The sequence below is a fragment of the Bombus fervidus genome, chromosome 10 (genome assembly GCF_041682495.2).
Source record: "Bombus fervidus isolate BK054 chromosome 10, iyBomFerv1, whole genome shotgun sequence".
Taxonomy (NCBI): Eukaryota; Metazoa; Arthropoda; class Insecta; order Hymenoptera; family Apidae; genus Bombus; species Bombus fervidus.
Window position 1 is genome coordinate 14,325,779 of NC_091526.1, and position 21,504 is coordinate 14,347,282.

Sequence of the window (21,504 nt, forward strand, 5' to 3'; positions counted from 1 at the left end):
GACGAAAAAGAACTTATTCACAAATACTTATAAAATGAAAAATGAAGATTCGATTTTCTTTATTTTCTATATATTTAAGATGTTAAACATAGATACCTAATATTTACATTAAAAAGAAAGATTAAGATTGTTGGGCCGTTGAAAATATTGACTGTATTCTATTAGGTATACAGAGTGTTCCATTAATTACCGTGTACAATCCAATACAAAATTCGTACATGTTTGAACATTTGAAGATACAGATATTATTACTAGATAAATTTTCAAATTGTGTCGCACTGACATCTAGGGATCGAGTTGCGTTATTGCCCGACAAGCAGTGTTATAGTTCTCGTTTCTATTTCTCAATAATCTATTTAACTTTTCCGGGGCACTACCACATACCTACGCATATTCCAATTCCACAAATTGACATATCACCTTCGCATTTGATTCGTCGTTGTCCGTAGCTTAGCACGATCGATTCATACAAGAAAATATAATAAATTCTAAATGGAAAAAGTTATCGGATCAAAGTTAACAATTTTTCATATTTTTCCGCATTATTTGCGTTCTTTAAATTTCCTTTTGCATCCTTAAGTTTCACACGAATGCATAAATATCCGTAGTCTAGTTATCACGAATTGAATCAATTTGGTGAGATGAATATGCCATATGAGTATATATTTCTACATCACATATGCGTAATATACTTGTGCGCATGTTCTTAAACATGAATATGCAAGGCATGTATACATTATGCAAAATAGAAAATGCGTTTTCATGTAGGTTTCTTCCTTTTCTCCCTCTCTCTCTCTCTCTCTCTCTCTCTCTCTTTCTCCCTCTCTCTTATGTATTGAGAAGTTTACTGTATCGAGGCTTACGCCTATTACAATTACAATCTTTTCTAACGTTTGTTCGTGCACGTTTGATACATTTTGTTGCTATCTTAATTTATCCCTTAATGTAGCTATAGTCTAATTCAGTATATGTGTATCTTCTACATTGTATTGCATTATTCTAACTAAAGCGTTTGTACTTAAGTATGCTTATATATTATGATATCGTACGCGGATATTTCCTTATTGATAATTCCCTGGTTGTGTGTGTCTCAGTTTGATGCTGCTCTCATCTTCACGCTTCCCTTTATGAAATTTGCCAGTCATATGTACATATATAGTTATGTTTCTATCTCAATAAAGGATCTCGATAAAAGAAAAGAAGAAAATAAAAATTCTAAAATTTACTATTTTAGTAACTAATTCTACGATTAATTCACTTTCCATACAATACCTGGAATGTCCAGAAAAATATGTTGTAAATCATATGATAACATCACGAGAGATAAAGCTATAATGTTTGCATTATCCGGCATACCTTGCTATTTTCTGCTCTGACCTATTGTACTGTAAAGCATCGCCACACTATCAAGTATACTGTTTTTATTCAGGGGTAGCAACTCTCGCAATCTGCGAAGCCTGCGCTCTTCCACTCACAATCAGTTCCCTTGGGATACCTTCGGTAAATCTGGACTCCTGATAAGTTACCGCCTATTCCTTTTCTTCCCTCAAAGATGGCCTCGGGGGAATTCATTCGGGCGAAACACGTATTTGAATTACGAAATTGTGTGGATCATTGACCGTCTTATAGCAAGCATCTGGGGAAATCGATTCGGAACGATAAAATAAACGCACGGATTACTCCAGTTATACTCGGTATTCGAGGATGAGTTTTAATGAAATCTATACAAATAATTCACTGTACCGTTACCGATACCGATACCGACAGTTGTTTGCGAATATCTCGCTAAGACTAAGAGATTCCGACAGTTACATATATAGGAGAAAGTTGTTGGAAATGTTGACTTCCACAGCATATGAAAACATTATCGAAATCTAAAACGTGTCGGTATTCTAAATAATTAATTAACTACTAGTTATAGCGTAACAATTAATAGTCATTAAACCACGAATTTTTACATATTTATGCGAAATTCGAAGATGCAAAGATGCATAAAATGTACGCTATCATTAAATACACACATACCACTATAAAAATATATATGTATCCATTTAATATATCCAGTAGATATCCAGTAAATACATATATCCATTTTAAGTTTCGTACGCAATTATTTCCCAAACTGTAGCTCATTTAAAAAGATGTTTAAAATGGAACATGCACTATTCCGAGGCTAGACGCGGCAGGCGAGAGAGGGAGAGATATCCTATGATAATCACATATTTTCTTTAGGTGGGTGGATGGGTGTGTTTCTGAGATTTCAAGGTGATCTTCGTATTTTTATACGGATGTTCTATACGGAACATGTTTCTATTCGTGAAGGCGTGTAGCCCGTTCCACGTCGAATGCATAGCAATCTATAATATATCGATGTTCGAAGATCATTCAAGGTTATTTATTGCCGTTTAACCTCTTAGGTACGATGCGCCACTATAGTGGCTTTCGCGGATGTCATCTTACATTATGACGCGCCACTATAGTGGCACACTCTAATGATTCATTCGTCGCTCACCGTTTGAACTAAATCATCTTTTTCATTTGTCTTGCTTCACGCTTCTTTTGCCCTCGCAACTTTTTGTAACAGTGTTAACAATATACAGATAGAATACATGGTTTTAGTTTTTGATACGCCAGTGTCAGATATCAATTGTTGCTTTTCGCTAATATAAATATACCATTATTAGATGCTCTTTTTGACATAGCGATCCGTATCCTTGTAACTTTTTAGAATCTTCAACCTAAGAATTTCGCCTCAAAATAGAAAACGAAGAGCAATTTGAAAAACACTATCGCTCTATGAGTGTGAAAATTGTGACGTGGGTCTGTGTGTCGTATCGTGCTTTAAAATATATCAAACATTATCCGTCACACATTGCAGTGCTGTATCATTTACGCGTAATTCGCGTCAAACTCTGCCGTATAAAGAAACAACTGCACGGAAAATTCAGCCGTACCTAAGAGTTTAATACTTACTTTCGTCGAACGTATAGAAATTGTTTCATATTGTTCCTGTGTAAAATATCTAAAGTACAGTACTCGTTATAATAGGGGAGAATTTAATAGAAAAAATAATAAATACCTGTAGTCTAATAATCACTAAACGTACGATCAGTTTCATCTTATCATTTTGTATATACCACTTCGTGCTATGATATCAACTAATCGAATTATTTTGTGATAAAAGGACTTGATCGCAAGTCAACAAACAGAGTTATTTAGTGGAAACCTCCGTCTTCGTTGTTACCCTGTGATATGGGCGCGCAATGCGACGTCACCTAGCTCGACGAGAGTATTCCACCACCACAGAAGATCCCGAGGGAATCAAAAGAAGTCCGATCGTTGAAGAGGCATTCTGAATCTTCTCCTGACCGCCTGATACGATAGCTCCGGATTTTCGGGCAAATCGGAAATTTTTTTTAGTGGATAATCTGGTTGTCATTCGATTGCAGACCCCTTAAACACAACTGGCCTATTCCCCGATAGCTCTGGATAAAAGCGTGAACAACCGAGTTAATTACATAAGATGTGAGAACTTTTTGACAGAAGAATGAAATTTCATCGACGATAAACCATTTGCGTAGAAAAACGATTCAACGGAGTTATCGAGTGATTGAGCGAGTGATTTTCAATTTTAGTTTCCCATTGTCTTTCTATCGTATCGTCTCTCTCTCTCTCTCTCTCTCTCTCTCTTTCTCTTATCTTTCAACGCGTCAATTATGCCGATTCGTTGCGACAAAGTATTCACATCGATCTCGATGCACCTTGTTATAAACAGGTAGACATGTAGCAAGTGGAGCGCATCCTGTGTGACCTATGTCAGTATTGTACTGACACAGAAACATATATATCGACGTTGCGTCACGTCGCGCCGATAATAATACGAATTTATTTTGAATAAGATCACCCGCGTTAACACGTTTACTGCTGATTGCGTTTTCATGTTATGCTTTGTGCCAACAAACAGTCCTCGTTTGAAATCTATTCTTATACACAGAACTGGCAATTTTGCAAATATATTTAACGTGAAACATTATGGAATATTTTCTGAAACATTTCATGATTTTTAATGTAATTCGTAAAGAATTAATAAAATCCAGGCTCCGTGGTAGCTATTGGGACAACAAGTAGGAGGTCGTGTTATACATCAATGGATCGAAATCTTATGTGTCAAGGATCCGAACTACAGCAAACACGTAGGGTGTGTAAGCAGGGATATGTAAGTGTTGGATTTCCGGCAGGTCATTCTATACGGCCCCTCGCTACTAATAGTACCGCGTACGCTATTACGCATTCTGCCTATACATACATACTATATGCGAATATATACCATATCTGCCTCGCTCGTAACCGGCCACTTCACTCTGGCCGGTGGTCAGAGAGCATAGCGTAACCCAAAGCTAATCCAATATCTATAAACTATAAATAAATAACGTACACAGTACACAATCTCAAACCTACGTTGCTGATATTCATTTTTAATCGAATTATCGCTGACATTTCTCATAACCTCGCGTATTATGCAGTCGTGCACAGGGCTTTCATCCGAAGGATCAATGGAATTATCCAAGCTCGCTCAATGCCGCGTCGCGCCGCAAGGTAGCCGACAATCAATACCAGCGCATACGCTGCTACGGACACACAATTACAGAGAGAGTTCGCTGCAGTGATAACAACAGCTTTTTCCAACTATCTCTGGGAAACTAGGGCCGCCCGACGATTACACAGAAAAGTACGACGTACAGAGAGAAGTTCGTAGTATCATGTTCCCGGCAACATATTCAAAAATCATCGAAATCGGCAAGGGTGTAGTGTTTCGACAAGTCCACCACATTTTCAAATCCACTGTCAATCTTATATCGTTAAAAATGCTACACATTTCTATTATATTAGTTGTTTGGAATTACAAGTATTATTCTACCAACATTGATAATTTCAGTAAACGTAGCTCGCGTGAATATACTAAATGTAACGATCTATATATGTGCAAATAAATTCGTATCGTCAACGCACGTGTAGCATACAAACAATATGTGATTGCCACTTGATCGGCTAAATATCTATGCTATCGTGGACGGGGAAGGGCAGACAGTCTGTAAGGCTGTTATCACGGTGGTGCTGGACGTGCTTCTACTAAAATACATATAGCTAGTGTAATAAAGTGAACATAGGGAACATAGAGACGATGACTTTGAACGTTCGTCATCCTGTAATTTGCACATCACGCGTGCTCGTGAATTTACGCATCGTCATCTACGCATAATATATAATATCGACATAATTATTTACGTATATTTGCTTTTGATTCTCATAATGAATGGCACATTAGAAGAAGTTTTATACAGAATCAATACCATAATTTGGCAATATATTCCTTAAAAAAAAAAAAAAAAAAAAAAAAAAAAGGTGAAGCAAAGAGGTGTATTTTAAGCCATCAGTTAGATATAGTTGGATATAGATCAAATTGAGAAACACCGGTGATCCATAGTACCGATTTCTGGACCAAACTATGAGCAGGATCTCATTACTCGGAGAATCTTATCCCACGGGCAAGTTCTTCCGGATTTTCAACATACCTCTAAACATGGCCTCCTAATCACGAGGGAAATTTACCATTCCGATATCGGGGATTTCCTCGTTTAGCAACAATCTCTGTCCACCATATCGCTAGATTGTTCTAGGTCAGGAGAAAGCGGCACACAGGACTTTCTTCAGCGGACCTATTCAATAAGACGTCAACAACTCGACCAAAAGATGTTGGTTTGGAAAATGCTATACTCACCTCTATACGCGTCGTATCCTCCAGGGCTATTCGTAGCGAAACCTTCTGTTATCCTGATACCGACGACATGTTTGAATTTTTCGACAAAACTCTCATTCTAGAAGAAAATTTATAATAAGCTTAACCATAAAATAAATCGTTTACTAACAAAGCGTGATTGTATATGAAAAGTATTGCTAGAACTCCAGCAAACGGACCGCGTTCGTTATTCCGCGTTATTATTAATCTTTACATCGATATATTTTCGCGTGTTTCAGATTCGCCAGCGTCTTATTAATCAAAAGTAGATATTTAATTAAATAATTTCTCTCATGGGATATGAGAAAAGAGATGTTCTCGTAGTCGGTATTAACAATGAACAACTTTAGTAATAGATTATTTAATAAAAGAAAAAAAAAAAAAAAATAGCAAATGCACTTAATAATTGATCGTATATAAATCTATACGTAAATAATAATCGGTATGACATAGTCTAGTCTATAACGTAACAATGACGAATAAACGTATGTACTTGTATTTAATAAATGGAACTATTAAAAAAAAGAACTATTAAAATTATAATATAAAACTATAAAAATGAATAATTGTCGTGATAAATCGTTGAAGGCGCCAATTTACGATAAAAGTAAAAAAAATTATTATATTTGTTTGCGTTACAATGGAAAAACCACTTTTAACGATATAAACGAAACGTCGTCGTTCGATCAACCATCTGGAACGTTGTCAGGCATAAATCAACAGCTATGGAAGAATTATCTGATTAGCGCAGGAGCTCATTTTCGATCGAACTTTCGCCCCGTGAAAATCGGAAAACAACTTTTACCTATTTAGTAATAAGTCACTAATTTATTTATGACTAAACTATCTACTCATGGCATTAAACTATCAATATATAACATTTCAGCTATTATTTTATAATATTTAAACCATTAATTTATAACACAAACTATTAATTTATAACATTTAAGCTATTAATTTAAAACATTTGAAACATTAATTTATAACATTTGAAAACTACATTTATAATATCAGTCAACCGTTTCTGTTTTATCGATAGTCGACACTTTGCCGTAAGAAGGGAAGAAATGATTACCAGAGAAGAAATACACACACAAACACGAAAATCTACAAAAATCACAGAAATCTTGCAAAAGGGATATACGACTCGTTGTACTAAAGAGTTTAACGTTCTATTTTCGCGACACTAAATTTTTGACAATATCGAAAAATTATAAACTCCGAGATGTCTGAACTAAATTTTCGTTAAAAAGTAGGGAGAAGCCAAAGAGAAACAGCAATCAAACAGAGAATAAATTCAAAATTGCAGCGCGTTCTTCCGTTCGCGATCTTTCGGAAAAATCAATGGAGTCACGCGACGCGCTCCCGTACATATAACGATAAATAAGAGTAAAAACGGAAAAAGCGATAGGAAGGAGAATAGATCCTTGTATTTCGATCCAAGTCAGATAAGTATCATTGTACACAATGGGCTCATGATAGACTTGACATAGTCAAGACATATGTCCAACGGTGTCCCACGGTGTCCTACGTTGCAGTCCAGTATAGATCATACAAAATTCTTTTCGCGGCATTTGGAGATCCAGGCTGGACCGACGGTGTCCTACATTGCAGTCCAGTATACATCATCCAAAATTCTTTTCGCGGCTTTTGGAGATCCACACTGGACCAACGGTGTCCCACGATGTTCAACGATGTCCCACGGTGTTCAACGATGTCCAACGGCGTCCCGCGGTGTTCCGCGGTGTCCCACGTTGTCCTACGTTGCAGTCCAATTTAGATCATCCAAAATTCTTTTCTTGGCTTTTGGTGACCCAAGCTGGACTGGTGCGAAGTTCTTAGCTTGGTATCGAATTATTGTGCAATGTTTGTACTTATCGATGTAGTCGTTTTCCAAAAATTAATCATCTGATTAATCTGCGAAAACGATCACACCGATCAGTGCAAACATTTTACAATAATTCGCAACCGTACTGGCAACATTCGGCACCAAAGATATCTTTGTCTAACTTGGAACGAGAGAAGGAATCGCGATTACAGCCAATTAATTCATATTATTCGCTACATAATTAATATCAGTATCATGTACAACGATGTAGGCGGTATCGAAGAAAAAAAGCCATTTTATGTTACAACTATAACGAGTAAATTTAATCGTTTAACTTGAGAGGAATTAAAAAGGTACCTGACTTTTAAGTAAGCATTAAATAAGAATTTTAAATATCGGACACACTAATGTAGGTGTTATTCAAGAAAAAAGAACATTTTCTTTTGTAATTAGCACGAGTAAATGAACCAATATCGACAATACAATATAATGTTTAATATGAATTTTATCTGTCTGATTATTTAATACCTTAACTTGTTTCACAGTAACGTCATCGACTGCCGTTAGGCTTTTTGTTTCTTTTTGTTCAAACTAATTGATAGTCGAAAACTAGTGTCAAAGAAGTGTGAAATTAGTCTTAGCTTGTAGAAACTATTAAAATGATAAAAATGGATATCGTATTAAATCGTTGAAGGCGCCAATTTACGATAAATATTAAGAAATTGTTCAATGTGATTTTGTTATAACGGAAAAACTGTCCTTTGCTATGTCAAAAGATCGTTACCGTTTGATTGACATCTCGACACTTTGTCAAGGTATATAAGGAACACGGAAATCGCGCGCGAGCTCTTTTGCTCCTGAACTGCCGGAGAGTGAACATCGAAGAACTCAAATATAAGGTAAATAAACAAAAAATATTAACAATAACATTGAACTAGTAATTTATAACGTCTAAACCGTTAATTTACAACACTTAAGCTATTAATTTATAACATTTAAGCTATTAATTTATAACATTTAAGCTATTAATTTACAACATTTAAGCTATTAATTTATAACATTTAAGCTATTAATTTATAACATTTAAGCTATTAATTTACAACATTTAAGCTATTAATTTACACCATTTAAGCTATTAATTTACAACATTTAAGCTATTAATTTACAACATTTAAACTGTTATTTTATACACTTAAGCCATTAATTTACAACATTTAAGCTATTAATTTATAACATGTAAGCTATTAATTTATAACATTTAAGCTATTAATTTATAACATTTAAGCTATTAATTTATAACATTTAAGCTATTAATTTACAACATTTAAGCTACTAATTTACAACATTTAAGCTATTAATTTACAACATTTAAGCTATTAATTTATAACATTTAAACTGTTATTTTATACATTTAAGTCATTAATTTCTAACATTTAAACTATTAATTTATATCATCTAAGCCATTAATTTATGACATTTAAGCCATTCATCTAAAACAATTATTCCATTAATTCTTAACAATTATACCAATAATTTATAAGCATATCCTCCCATTAATTCAAAGTAATTATGCTCTTAATTTATAACAGTTGTACCATTAATTGGAAGCAACTCTGATTCATTGATTTAAATGAATACCATCAATTCGTTGTGAGTAAATTAATGATTTATTTTGTTTTATTTAATATTTACGAAATCTTTCAAGTCCCTAAAGTGCTATTGTATTTCTATATAGTAGTATTTTTTAATTTATTTACCGTATTCGTGGAATGAAGGAAGCAAGTGCAATTTAATCGAAGACAGCGACAATTCACCATTCATCCATACGCACTATAATTGTTACCTTTTCATGGTTTCGTTTCTTCGATAGTAAGTTCAATATTCAAGCATGATTATGCTGATCCACGTACTACAGCCTTTCTAATTAATAAATTTCAATACACGCTACTTCTTTGTTATAAAATAATTTTACATCTCTGCTTCCAATGCTTAAAAACTGTTTATGTAAATGGGACCCGAGCGTAGTTACCTCCTCGTGGTGGGTCCCGGTAATTGGTATCGTTTTCCAAATAATAATACACCAAGTACTATTTTGAATATTAGTATTATTATTTGAAAAACGATATCAAGCTAAAAACTACTTGAATATAGTCTGGTCTTGATCATCCAAAATAATTTTGGTGATCTAGACTGGACTAAGACCCCCCCGCGGGGGCAACGTTGGACACCGTGGGACATCGTGGGACCCCGTGGGACACCGTGGGATGCGTGCGTTTTAGCCTTAATTAATCATAAGATAGATACCTATGTTATGTGCATTGTAAGCTCATTCCGTACAAAGATACTTATCCATCTTGGAACGAAAAATATAAATCTCGTCTCTCTCGATCACCTCGTTTACCACATTAGAAAAATTGTTCCCGCGATTTATCGTTTCACGATCGCTCAGTTCTTTCAAACTGGCGCGTGGCGTACTCGCTCGCGCGTATTCCGGGTACGTGCGGGTCAACGTGCACTGGACAACTCTGTGGATTCGACGGTCGCCCAAGGACACCTCTTGTCTTGGTGACTACTCGACGACTGCTCGTCGTTTGCCTCGAATCGCGGGCGTTGTCATCACGTAGGTGATACCTGTGAATCTGTTGACGATTGAGTCGCAGGTCCGGAATCCTGCCCGATTGGTACTTCGGTACTTGGACAGGGGACCTGCGTTTAATGTCCTCCGTAATTCTGTTCGAACTCGCGGGGGTGGACCCCACTGTTCAGTTGGGGCCTTGCCTTTGTAATCCTGTTCAGCGGTCCCTTCCCGGGTTCAACTGTTCAGTTGGAGTGTGTTAAATCGCAGGCCCATTTGCTGGACACTGGTATCATCGGTAAGTGGCATCGACCGTGATAAGATCCAAACGACGTGACAGGAATCGAGCGAAGGTCAATGCTTGCGCTTCCATTGAATCTTTGAGTTATCTGGTGCACGGGGGTGCGTCACGTAGGTTTGTTAGTTCTTTCGAGAGATCGCGATTACGTTCGTTCCGGGCGAGCCGCGGTTTTTCTTCATTGTCTGATTGTTGGGGCTCCTTTTCCATAGTAGCCCCATTTCTTTTCTTTCGTTCCAAGTTAGACAAATGTATCTTTGATACGGAATGTTGCCGATAGGGTTGCGAATTATTGTACGATGTTTGTACCGATCGATGTAATCGTTATGTATGAGATACATGTTGCGTTGTGTGGGAGATAGATATTGCGTCGTGTAAGCTTTGTTTTACGTTTGTAAAGATTCGTGTAACTGCTGCGTAGGAGATAGGTGTTTCGCGGTTAGGCTACGAAATAACTATCTCTTTACGCAGGCCCATGATGGAGTAGAGTCAGAACTCGATATTCTTGCCAATAGGTTGAATGTCGAGACCGATGCGTAATGTTAAATAACTCATGGGCGGGTCTCGTGCGTAGTCACCTCCTCGTGGTGAGACCTGGTAATTGGTATCGTTTTCCAAAAATTGATCAGTTGATTAATCTTTGAAAAACGATGCCAAGCTAAGAACTACGCACCAGTCCAGTTTGGGTCACCAAAAGCCGCGAAAAGAATTTTGGATGATCTAGACTGGACTGCAACGTGGGACGCCGTTGGACACCGTTGGACACCGTTGGACACCGTTGGACACCGTTGGACACCGTTGGACACCGTTGGACACCGTTGGACAACGTTGGACAACGTGGGACACCGTTGGACACCGCTGGACACCGTGGGACAAGTGTATTGTAAGCCCATTCTGTACATCGATACTTTTCTGACTTGGAACGAAATGTAAAAATCTATTCTTCTTTTCCACTGAATCTAAACTATAATTGCATTTAATTATTTTATACATTTGTTTTAATTTCTAGTAATTTTTCGAGTAACTTATTTGTCGAAAGCAGAGATAATATAAAAGTAACAGAAAAATTGACATATGGATGCGAAGACTATTAAGGATCAATCCGATAAGTATATTTTAACTAAGACAGTTTTGTATGAAAAATTCTGTCGTCTTTTTATTCGAATATGGATTACGTTTGATATACAATTGATATTTATTTTAAAGTATATTTGATACATATTTCATAATAGATAATTTCTTAATTATTTGGAATGCTAAAATGAACATAAAGACGATTAAATAAATTAATGTTCTATTTCCTATGTATGAAATCATTCTCTTATTTCAAACAAATTTTTAACGAATTATCTTATTGTTTAAATTGAGTTATATCAAAACAATTTACTTATCTGAATTCAATTTCTTTTGCTACAGTATGTGAATTTGCTACAGTTAACGTCATAAACTTACACCCTAATAACAGTTAGATTCAAATACCTCGAAGCAAGGTTTCGCGCGCGTTTGTGCAGTATTCTTTAAGTATATTTAGTGGTGAACTTTTGAATTCTTGCAAATATTTTCCAATATTTATAACACGCGACTATAGTGTATTAGTGTAATGTATATTTCGTATTCTAATAACGAAAATTCACAGTATATATTCTAATTACGAACAATATAATTCTTGCAAACGATTGCACTGCATTCACGGTATTCGTAAGCATTTGTTGGCTATCGAGAAATATCTCACAATTTTCAACTAAATAATATTTTTCAAACTTATTCCAATTTCTTAATAATAATTTTTGAGTGTAAAAAAGTAGCAGTATTTTCTAAGTAAACGTCCGATAGGAAAAAGAAGAAAATTGTCGAAACGATGTTTCGCTTCTTTTCCAACCCCACCCTCACCACCGCCCTTAAACAGCTTTATTTTCAGGAAATATTTGTGACCGCGCGCAATGCGGTTGTAGAGTCAGTGTTTGTTACGCGATAGTTTCTTTTCAATATTTTAAAATCACGATAGTTTTGATTAAATTCGATCGAATAATCACACGCGAAAATAATAAAATTTTATCAATCAAATTTGTACGCGATATTAGAGTTCTTGTTCGCCGATTATAATTTACGCGGTCGTGGTAACGTAGTCTTTTCTTTTTCTTTTTTATACATTTAATTTTTTGAATATTCGTTTTCGGTATTAGAGTCAGTGCCACTCTCAAGAGGATAAAGCCTCTCCAGGAGCTCAAGAATGTAAGTAGTTTTATATATTGTATTTCAATTTGTTCTATTTATTATATTTTGTTTGAAATATTGTTAATTATAAAATAAAAATTAATGATATTTTAGAAAGTTATAAATGTCCTTTTTAATTGAAATAAAATCTTAAAGTCTTAATATTAAAGTACGATAAAACCGTCTGATACGCATAAAAAATCACTGAATGTTTTGTTTTCAAAACTTTTGTATTAGAGTTCCAATTTACATATTTATTAGACGTTACTCTTTATTATTGCCAAAGTTTCAAGTTTGTTATTACGTATTAACGATATTAATGATATCTCATGTTCTGTTATAGGCATATCACTGCTTCAACTTCTTCATCTTCTTTGAGAATGTTTTAATAGTGGCTCAAAGGCCAAGAATGTAAGTATTTTTGCATATCGTACTTCTATTATATCTATTCGGTATACTTTTCTTTGATCACTATCAATTAAAGAATACAATTTGATTGAAAATTTGGGAGGTTAGTGTTTTCTGTGGTTATTCTTTCATTAAAATAAAATAAGTGTTAAAGTCTTAATACCGAATTATGAAACAAATAACTAACATATTTAAGAAATCATTAGATTCATAATTTTTAGATTTTTAACTTTCATATTAGAGTTTCAGTTTTTATACTTATCAAAGTTTATTAGAATTTCAATCTTTATTATTACTAAAGTTACTAAAGTTAATAAACCTCCATTTTTCATTATCTCCAACTTTTCAAATAGTCAGCAATCACTCATCATGTTTTCTTTTGTAACAGATTTTTCGCAACCCCCGTTGCTACCATTGGCCATTCAACGATTCCTGCCTGATGTTAGTCTCCCTGATGATATTCGCTGGGATACCACAGCATCCAGGGTAACGTCCTCTGTTTCTTCGCATCGAACGGTGAGTCGCATGCATTTCCGTTCCTCCGGTCACTCAATCATGTCGTAGGATGAAAGGTCCGAATCGGCACGGGTGATCGGTTGTATTACGTAGAATTTCTTGCGAGCATAGTGACCGCGGGTATTTTTTATACCCGCGAGTAGTAACATTTTTTTTTCAAATTTATTAGTTTAGGATAGGTCTTCTTGCATATCGCGATTATAATAATTAGTTTTTTAATAGTTAGGTTAAACATATACATTTCCGAATATATTCGTGTTATTTATAAATATGCGTGTTAATATTCCGTATGAATATTTGCAAATGGCAAATATCTACACGAATATACCTGTATGACATATAAATATACTTGATTTTTAGCAATGAATTGATCGTGACAATATTAAGTCACGTTTATCAGGTAAGTCAATATTAAGTAAAATTCATTTTTTTCCGTACAAAAATGTGTGAAATTTTACGTGCAAGAAGACACTTCGCGACAGGCAGATGTTTTAATCAAAGCAATAATTTTGAACACTGCTTCTGCATTTTCGAGTATGTGCTTTGATAAAGAGATCGCCTGAGATTATTTCTTTCTTAGTAATATATTTAGAGTCAACTGTTCCATTTGATCGAATCTTAATCTTTTTTCAATTAACGCTACCTCTTTTGCAATATTAAAATTTTGTTCTTATTTATGAAATTAATAAAGTAGAGTTATTACAATATGAAACGAAGTAATGAAATATAAAATCAAAGAAAGTTAGTCCGTTAAATAAAAATTGGACAAACTAATCATCTTTTTAGATCAGGATTTTCAGGTTTAACCCTTTCCGTGCCCACTGTCAGGATCTCATTCACGTGCCCAGGTGCTACTTGAATGGGAGAAAGACATTGGGCACGATGATCTAGAATTAAGTAATGTAATAATTTCTCAGCGACTGACGATGCGTTAGTGTATCGTGCACGACGTAATTTCCACATTGTGTATGTGTGTTATTAGGCCGTGGAATTGCGTCGCTTTTTTTCATTCGTTAAAACTTCAAATATTAAAAATATCGAGACTTATATCGATTCAATTTACGTCTTGATACAATCACATTTTGTGATAATATCATCCACGCGATTAAGTGTATATGCACTCATAATATTGCTATCAATTGCAAATATAATTACAAGTTTACTTATATTCATTTAAAAAATATAATTTCTGTAGACGTGTCTTATCACGTTGTACGCAATGATCACTAGCCTTCGTCAGTCGATTTCAGGAAAAAGGTACGTACCCTTAGAGTGTGCATGTTTGCTAAGCTCGGGTGTCGGAGGCGTCCCGGGACGTCCTCTCTAGTGTAGGTCCTTTGCACCCGGGCGTTTGCGTGAGAACCGTGGAGCGAGTGTGTTGGTGTGCCCGTTTTGCCATTTTTAAATATAGCGCTAGGTAGGATAGGTAGTATACTTTCTGGTGTGTCTGTTAATTATAAGTAGGTAGGGCCGGACAGGTTGGCACAGTCTCTGGTCGGGTAGGCACATTTTCGTGTGACCAACCTGTTTCTGGAAATTGGTTTGAAAAATTGACGGTGAAACTGGCACGAGTAGAGCATGCTCTCGTCTCTGGTTTTGCCTATCGATTTTTCGAATTTCGCGGTCGCGGTCGCGTGGGCTCGAAACGAACGTTTATCGCTCGAGCACGCACATGCGAGTGGACAACGATCACAGCTGTGATCGTTGGCCAGTCCATGCGCACTTCCATCAGCTTCCGCGGTTTATATTTTTATTTCACCTTTATAAGTTTTTTTTTTGTTTGCGATTTAGAAGTCTCGAGCTTAGATTTAAGTTTCAGCGGGCATTGCGCTCGAAGAAAGAAGAGGCTATATGCCGAAGAGGCCCGACAAACTGTCACTCAAGAGGGCAACTACCAATGGCTACCCATCCTCTGGGTCGTCCAGAGCATGGGAAGTCATTATCGTTACTACTTTGTCACTATGCTCGCTTTTAGTGTTTGTAGTAATAGTAGTAGTAGTTTTTGGCCGATGTATATATCGGTCCATCATCCCATTGGGCCAATCGCGATTTTTCGTATTAGTGTTGCGACGAATTAATCACGGATTGTATTAGAGTTACGAAATAATATCGCGGCTTTGCATTAGTGTGGCGAGACAATGATTACGGTTTGAATTAGAGTTGCGATAAAATGATAATCGCGTTTGCTTTAGAGTAGTGAATCGTCTTTTGCAAATTTTATTATGAATTTTTAGAATTTCTTATAGAACTATACGTATCAGAATTTATCCTTTTTTCTGTTGTTTAAAATTAGATTATAAAAATGTTAGTTTTCAATTAATTTTATAGTATTGCAAGTTTCAGCATCAGAATATTTGAAGTAGCTTTTTCATATAGTAAAGAATAATTTTCATTAAATTCACTTTAAGAGTTAGCGTTGCGATATTGTTCCATCGCGAGTTCTACTAATTTTTCCTGTTAGCGTTGCGATAATGAATGATCGCGTTTTCTTAAGTAGAGTTGCGTTTATAAAATGCCCAAACCCTCCGACTGCATTTGTCGGACACTGTTTCTGGCTCACACGATACAGCTGGAAGAGCTGTGCAAGTGTGATCGTTCATCGGCAACCTCCTAAATGGTTGCACTGCGATATGTCAGCCCTCCACTCGTGATTTTTCTTATTAGTGTTGCGATAAATTAATTACGGGTTGTATTAGAGTTGCGATAAAATGATAATCGCGTTTGCTTTAGAGTTGCGAATTACGATATCGCGATTGCCTTTTGCAATTTTTAGAATTTTTCCTGTTTTGCATTGTTTAAAATTAGATTATAAAAGTGTTCAATTAATTTTATAGTATTGCAAGTAGCAATACCAGAATATTTAAAGTTGCTTTTTCATATAGTAAATAATAATTTTCATTAAATTCACTTTAAGAGTTAGCGTTGCGATGTTGTTCCATCGCGAGTTCTACTTATTTTTCCCTTTAGCGTTGCGACAACGAATGATCGCGTTTTGTTAAGTAGAGTTGCGTTTACAGAATGCCCAAACCTTCCGACTGTATTTGTCGGACACTGTTCCTGGATCACACGATACAGCTGCAAGAGCTGTGCAAGTGTGGTCGTTCATCAGCAACCTCCTAAATGGTTGCACTACGATCTCTCGCTATTAGTGTTGCGTATTGTTTAAATACGAGTGCGTAGATTTAAATTTATTAGCGTTGCGTCTCAAGTTTCGGGAAATTTCAGACTTTTCTTTTTTTTTTTTTTTTCTTTAATGATAGATTAATTGATATTGCAGATATAACAAAGCACTCTTCGCGTTTGATTTTGAGAATTTTTTGCTTCATAAATATTAGTAGTAAATTAGCGTTGCGAAACAAGAATATTCAGTTCCACTCTCGGCGCGTTGATCGGGTTTATATAGAGTGGAAGACGATCGAATTTTAGTAGCCCTTCTGGCTACTGCTTTGTTTCTTTTTCAGAGTCCCTTATCAATGCCCCCCTTATTACTACGTTTATTACTGAAAATACTGCTATAAGACATATTCCTTTGTCAGCGTTAACGTTACCATGACTGTTAAAATACAGAATTTTGTTACGAATGTATAATTTATATTTACATGTATATATTTACATTATTACATTACATACATTTATTACATGTATATATATGTAATATATATTTACATGTATGAAATTGTGAGCGATTTCATGCGTAAAAAAGTATTATAATGAAATATCTTAATGTTGCTATGAAGGCTTGAAATATTTTTTAAAATTTAATTCATTGCGATTGGAATTAATGCTGGTGATTGTTCGTTCTTAGAACCATAACATTTAGAATGTTTTCGACCGCGATATTTTTAATCTTTTAACAGTAATGTAGAATTTTATAAATATTCGAATTTCATTTGTGTTACGCTACGAGGCTCAGTAGATATCATATTTCCAACCGTCGCTCGCGGTCCTCCAGCGTCGCAGATATATCCTCTTATCTGCCCCACGAAAAACATATATTGTATCGACGAGCGAATAGTTGTCACCAGGCAGCGAGTTCTGGAACCGTCGATTTCGGACCGTTATTTTAACAAAGAAGTCGGCCTGCGTGATCATTATGCGCTCGTCGATACAATCTATGTTTTTCGTCGGGCAGATAAGAGGATATATCTGCGACGCTGAGGACCGCGAGCGACGGTTGGAAATATGATCTCTACTGAGCCTCGTGGCGTAACAATTTGCATGAAACAAAAGTTCATTCGCGATAATCGTCACGTTTGTAACAAAAATTCTGAACAAAATTATTTATGTGCATCTCTTTCGGTACATTATGTTGCAAGTCAGTATGTTGTTGTAGGAAATAACAGATACTGTTAAAAGTTAAAAGACGAAGCAAGTGATTTTCTAATAAGCAGGTTTTCTCTCATCTTAGTTATTTTAAATGAAATTTTTAATTTTTAATTCAGTTTAAATTCTATTACTTAAAATTCTTGTTCTCAACGTAACCCTAGTTTCGATTAAAAAGATACAAATGATTCTCTATATTCGCTAAAATTTAATCAATAGTAATTTGATCTATAATTGATCATTAGTACTAGTTTATTTTTCATGTATAAAATGTTCTGGTTTTAAAGATGCCTCTTTCTTTCATATACTAAATCCAGTAAATATGTTTGTTTCAAATTTATCAATTTACAGAAAATACATTTCAGTTACATATTTGAAAATTTCATAGCATATTAAATATGTATGCTAGATACCCAAATGATTTTTCTTTCATTGCCTGATTGTTCAGGTTTCTTCCTGTTTTCCCATTTTTAAAAGAAACATTTTGCGATCACGTTGGAGTAATATAACTTCTCGATATTTTCATAAGTTTAGTACAACGAGTCGTATGTATCTTTTGCAAGACTTTAAATTGTATATGCAGTGTCAATAGTTTCATTTTCCTTCTCTCGTTCCAAGTTAGACAAATGTATCTTTGATATCGAATGTTACCAGTACGATTGCGAATTATTGTACAATTTTGTACTGATCAATGTAATCTTTTTCGCAGATTAATCAGATGATTAATTTTTGGAAAACAATTATATCGATCAGTACAAAACATTGTACAATAATTCGATACCAAGCTAAGAACCATGCTAATACAGTCCAGTTTAGATGAAGAAGAAATACGAAGAGAATTTTGGATAATCTAAACTGGACTGCAACGTGGGACGCCGTGGGACGCCGTGGGACGCCGTGGGACGCCGTGGGACGCCGTGGGACGCCGTGGGACGCCGTGGGACGCCGTGGAACGCCGTGGTACGCCGTGGGACGCCGTGGTACGCCGTGGGACGCCGTGGTACGCCGTGGGACGCCGTGGTACGCCGTGGGACGCCGTGGGACGCCGTGGGACGCCGTGGGACGCCGTGGGACGCCGTGGAACGTCGTGGGACGCCGTGGAACGTCGTGGGACGCCGTGGGACGCCGTGGAACGTCGTGGGACACCGTGGAACGCCGAGGAACGCCGTGGGACGCCGTGGAAAGACGTGGGACGCCGAGGAACGCCGTGGGACGCCGTGGAAAGACGTGGGACGCCGTGGAAAGACGTGGGACGCCGTGGAAAGACGTGGGACGCCGTGGAACGCCTTTGGACGCCGTGGGACACCGTTGGACACCGTTGGACGCCGTTGGTGCAGTGTGGATATCCAAAAGCCGCCAAAAGAATTTTGGATGACCTACACTGGACTGCAACGTGGGACACCGTTGGCCCAGCGTGGATCTCCAAAAGCCGCCAAAAGAATTTTGGATGATCTACACTGGACTGCAACGTGGGACACCGTTGGCCCATCGTGGATCTCCAAAAGCCGCCAAAAGAATTTTGGATGATCTACACTGGACTGTAGCGTGGAACACCGTGGGAGGCCGTGGAACGACGTGGGACGCCGTGGAACGACATGGGACGCTGTGTTACGCCGTGGGACACTGTGTTACGCCGTGGGACGCTGTGTTACGCCGTGGGACGCTGTTGCGCCGTGGGACGCTGTGTTGCGCCGTGGGACACCGTTGGACACCGTTGGACACCGTTGGACACCGTTGGACGCCGTTGGATACCGTTGGTCCAGTGTGAATATCCAAAAGCCGCCAAAAGAATTTTGGATGACCTACACTGGACTGCAACGTGGGACGCCGTGGGACGCCGTGGGACGCCGTGGGACGCCGTGGGACGCCGTGGGACGCCGTGGGACGCCGTGGGACGCCGTGGGACGCCGTGGGACGCCGTGAGACGCCGTGGGACGCCGTGGGACGCCGTGGGACGCCGTGGGACGACGTGGGACACCGTGGGACGACGTGGGACACCGTGGGACGACGTGGGACACCGTGGGACGACGTGGGACACCGTGGGACGCCGTGAGACGCCGTGGGACGCCGTGGGACGCCGTGGGACGCCGTTGGACGACGTGGGACACCGTGGGACGACGTGGGACACCGTGGGACGACGTGGGACACCGTGGGACGACGTGGGACACCGTGGGACGACGTGGGACACCGTGGGACGCCGTGGGACACCGTGGGACACCGTGGGACAACGTCGGATGCGTGCGTTTTAGCCCTAATTAGTCATAAGGTAGATACCTATGTTATGTATTGTAATACATTGTAAGCTCATTCTATAGAACGATACTTGTCAATCTTGGAATCCATTCTGCGAGTTTTATCTCTGAAAAAATAAAAATCTTTTCTCTCTTGATCACCTCGCTTACCACATTAGAAAAATTGTTCCCGCGATTTATCGTTTCACGATCGCTCAGTTCTTGCAAACTGCCGCGTGGCGTACTCGCTCGCGCGTATTCCGGGTACGCGCGGGTCAACGTACACGGGACAACTCTTTGGATTCCCTGGTCGCCCAAGGACACCTCTTGTCTTGGTGACTACTCGACGACTGTTCGTCGTTTGCCTCGAATCGCGGGCGTTGTCATCACGCTGGTGATACCTGTGAATCTGTTGACGATAGAGTCGCAGTTCTGCAATACTGTCCGATTCGTACTTCGGTACTTGGACAGGGGACCTGCATTTATTGTCCTCCGTAATTCTGTTCGAACTCGCGGGGGTGGACCCCACTGTTCAGTTGGGGCCTTGCCTTTGTAATCCTGTTCAGCGGTCCCTTCCCGGGTTCAACTGTTCAGTTGGAGTGTGTTAAATCGCAGGCCCATTTGCTGGACACTGGTATCATCGGTAAGTGCCATCGACCGTGATAAGATCCAAACGACGTGACAGGAATCGAGCGAAGGTCAATGCTTGCGCTTCCACTGAATCTTTGAGTTATCTGGTGCACGGGGGTACGTCACGTAGGTTTGTTAGTTCTTTCGAGAGATCGCGATTACGTCCGTTCCGGGCGAGCCGCGGTTTTTCTTCATCGTCTGATTGTTGGGGCTCCTTTTCCATAGTAGCCCCATTTCTTTTCTTACGTTCCAAGTTAGACAAATGTATCTTCGATACGGAATGATGCCGATAGGGTTGCAAATTATTGTGCGATGTTTGTACCGATCGATGTAATCGTGTGAGTGAGATAATGTTGCGTTGTGTGGGAGATAGATATTGCGTCGTGTAAGCTTTGTTTTACGTTTGTAAAGATTCGTGTAACTGCTGCGTAGGAGATAGGTGTTTCGCGGTTAGGCTACGAAATAACTATCTCTTTACGCAGGCCCATGATGGAGTAGAGTCAGAACTCGATATTCTTGCCAATAGGTTGAATGTCGAGACCGATGCGTAATGTTAAATAACTCATGGGCGGGTCTCGTGCGTAGTCACCTCCTCGTGGTGAGACCTGGTAATTGGTATCGTTTTCCAAAAATTGATCAGTTGATTAATCTTTGAAAAACGATGCCAAGCTAAGAACTACGCAC